This window comes from Drosophila guanche, unplaced genomic scaffold, assembly GCF_900245975.1.
Source record: "Drosophila guanche unplaced genomic scaffold, DGUA_6, whole genome shotgun sequence".
Classification (NCBI taxonomy): domain Eukaryota; kingdom Metazoa; phylum Arthropoda; class Insecta; order Diptera; family Drosophilidae; genus Drosophila; species Drosophila guanche.
This window is the reverse complement of record NW_022996402.1, coordinates 1-3,622: the sequence shown is the minus strand read 5'-3', so window position 1 is coordinate 3,622 and position 3,622 is coordinate 1. Positions and strand designations below refer to the sequence as shown.

Here is a 3,622-nt window from a genome sequence, read left to right as displayed (position 1 = left end):
TAATACTACGATTATGACCCACTTCCCTCGTGACTTATATGGAATTTTCAACTGTAATAGGAATAGGGGTTTTAGCTCACCAAAATAGGTAGGGTACATAAACAACTTTTAAGATGATTTTGATAGCAAGGAGAATAGGAAATAAAAGAGCGATCGTTGACTTTTCAACATGATAGGTAGGAACTCTTCTGAAGTTTATTTGATATCTTAGTTATGAGCCACGTTCAGTCGTGCTTTCCCCCTCCCTTATACCGACTATACCTTCATCTCTCCAAAACCATATTGAAATCCGAAATTAATTTAATGATTAACGGGTAGGGACTCTTCCTCTTCCGACAGGGATATATGGAATTTTCAACTGTAATAGGAAGGGGTTTAAGCTCACCAAAATAGGTAGACTATGTCCAAATGTTTTAAGATTGTGTTGATCTCTTGATCGCAATAAGAATAGAAAATAAAAAAATGGCGAATAGTGAGTTCTCTCAACATGTTAGGTGGAACTCTTCTGAATTTTATATGCTTTTATGGTTGCAAACTACTCTCCTTTGTGTTTTACCCTCTCATATACCGACTATCCCTCCATCATCCAAAACCCAAAATGAAAACTCTTTTGATGAATTATTACCCCCTTTCCCTCGTGACATACGACATGGATATATGGAATTTTCAACTGTAATAGGTAGGGGTTTTACCTCAACAAAATACGTAGGTTCCGTACAAATGTTTTAAGATGGGTTTGATCTCTTGATCGCAATGAGAACAGGAAATAATAGAGCGAATAGTGACTTTTTACAAGATAGGTAGAAACTCTTCTGAATTGTATATTATATCTCAGTTGTGAACCACTTTTACTCTAGATATCCCTTCTTTTATTCCGACTATACCTCCATCTCTCCAAAACCCTATTGAATACCGGAATTAATTTACTGAATAACGCATAGGGACTCTTATGATACATGTAAAATACTACGATAATGACCCACTTCCCTCATGACTTACGACTTGAATATATGGAATTTTCAACTGAAATAGGTAGGGGTTTTAGCTCAACAAAATAGGTAGGTTGCGAACAAATGTTTTAAGATGGTCTTGATCTCTTAATATCAATGAGAATGGGAAATAAAAGTGCGAATAGCGACTTCTCAGCATGTTAGGTCGGGACTCTTCTGATATTTATATGACTTAATAGTTATGAACCGCTTTCCCTCGAGACCGTCTCCCTTATATATCAACTGTGCCTCTTTCTCCCCTAGAGTGATATGAAACCCGGAATTAGGTTACTGATGGACGGGTAGGGACTTTTATGTTATCTTATATGTAATATTGACCCACTTCCCCTCGTGACATAAGACAAGGAGACAATGGATCATCAGGTAGGGTGCGTAGACATTTTTTAAAACATGGTTTTGAGCTCTTAACGATGAAATCCGGACTCACATTATGGATAGCGATGTCTCGCCCATTGAACACCAATAATAGTGATAGGTACAAGTGTTTGGATATGGCTCAACATGTTCCTTATAATATGCAGACGATACCATACACTATACCTTAATTTTCTTATAATCTGTCATTTTTCCTTGATGTGAATGAAAACTTCTCTAAAATCTACCACAAATGAATGACGAAATTATTTCAAACATAGGAGGCTGGGCTCAAGGTGACATTCATGTGAGTTGTGTTTAAGTGAAAACTTTCAAGTATCAATAATATAAATACATATTAAAAATTCTCTGCAAAGTTCCCATTTTAAATTAACAAATTAAGAGTGTCAACCTTCTCAAGCAACGACTAAGAACGACTTTATAACATGGACCACAAATCAAAAATGCATTCTCCAAGGAATATGGATAGGAAATATACAAAAAGATTATAAATATAAAATATGTACATGAGCAAAACTATTGCCTCATATCGGAAATAGAAAACCAATTCAGTTCCAGTTTCAAATGGATAAAATGATTAAAAGAAATTTTATTATACAGGGCACATAATGTGAAGATGTCTTTTTTCATGCACAATGAAATAACAAACATCAACAAATAACAAAATCCCATTCAGATTTACAGATTTAAATTTTATGTATTTGCGCAGTTAAGTAACAATTTTACGCACGTGCTCTATACTTTAGGAAATGTACATATTTACATATTTGTTACATTTTATGTAGGACCTGAAGAGTGGAACCCCACTATCGGGATAAAAACGGACTCACTGCTATTTATTTATCCCTATTAGTTCAATATCTACGGTCAAAAATCCAAGAATCAAATACTCGCATCTAACGTATATGTTTGCAATTATAATCGTACCTAAGAGCAAGTAAAACATTACAATACGTAACTTTAACACCACTAATTGCACAACGCATACTGTACACTCTTTATGAATGGCATAAATCTTCTGCTGACAAAAGGGAAAACTGAACATCTCGGATAGTGACGAAAAGTGGCAGTAAAAACGGCAATAATAAACGCTAGTTTTTTTTAACACAAGCATCTTAGTTTTATAGTATTTCAACCTGAACACGCTTAAATAATACTGATCTATTTAGAACCACTACTACTTTTTTTTTAAACGAATCTTTTTTTTTAGTTGTCATTCTAATACCGAAAAGTTAGCTCGTGTCTTCTCCTCTCTTTATGTAATAGGTATAATTTATAGGACATAATTTGATAAATATTTGATAATCTACTACCAACAAATTCTTATCTGCTAGTTACAAATGATATTTAATACCTACAATATGTATTGGTTGACCAAATTAGTTACACACGAAACTTAAACATAACATTATTAATGGATTTATTGACTGTCAGTTACTCACTGTATGATTTCTGAAAATTATTTGTTTGAAATGCATTTAATTGGTATGCAATAGACCTTGGCTGTACTCCGAATTTGTCATTTGTCTTTTCCACAAGACTTTTTCAACAAACAAGTCCAAACAGCTAAGATTATGAAATCTTAGAGCTTGCTTCTAATGACCCAATATACATCCGACAATATATTCTCAAATGGTAAATTAAATCCTGACAAGACAAGTCCAATTTAAAAAATGTATCACCTCCGCTCACCAAACTATGACTTGATACAACTGATAATATAAAATTCTTTGGAATTACGTACTTCTCTAAGACGTTCAAACGAGTAAAATTTTACATGTGACGAGGCATTTGAAAAAAGCTTTCCGGGTGATTGCCATTTCAGTAAATGAATATAAATTAATGAATGTCGTCCATGACGATTTTGAAAGCATAACTACTTGGGCATCGATATTATTTTATGAATAATTAACAAGACAATACAAATTACTCGGGGATCTGGAAATATCTACATTTATAAATGGAAACGTACGTTTGTTTAGAAATTAGGAATGTATCTGATCATTATGTTTTATTGAGTATGAAGCTAGCTTACACTAAAAGCGTTAATCTTCTTCGCCTATTACTTGGGGTTTCTTGAACGTCGTGTTGTATCTTTTCTCTAAGCTATGTACGTGTATACTTTTCTCAAGCTATCCTTTTCCCAAACCTACGTGAATACCTTTATTCCACTATTGCTTTACCATTATCCTATTGACAATCTCTTCTGATTTCATTGTCTGTGTATTAACTTAAAT

General features: G+C 33.6%; 1 long non-coding RNA gene across 2 annotated transcripts; it reads left to right on the top strand.

Moving 5' to 3' along the window:
* The first annotated feature begins 739 nt into the window (after window positions 1-739).
* On the top strand, window positions 740-3,601 carry LOC117591665. 2 transcript variants are annotated; one of them, XR_004574450.1, is made up of 4 exons: window positions 743-1,373; window positions 1,449-1,671; window positions 1,742-2,093; window positions 2,171-3,601. It is a non-coding gene; the product is annotated as an uncharacterized LOC117591665 (long non-coding RNA). The 2 variants fall into 2 exon arrangements; XR_004574449.1 differs by having other exon boundaries at window positions 740-1,373; window positions 1,742-3,601.
* Window positions 3,602-3,622: the final 21 nt, after the last annotated feature.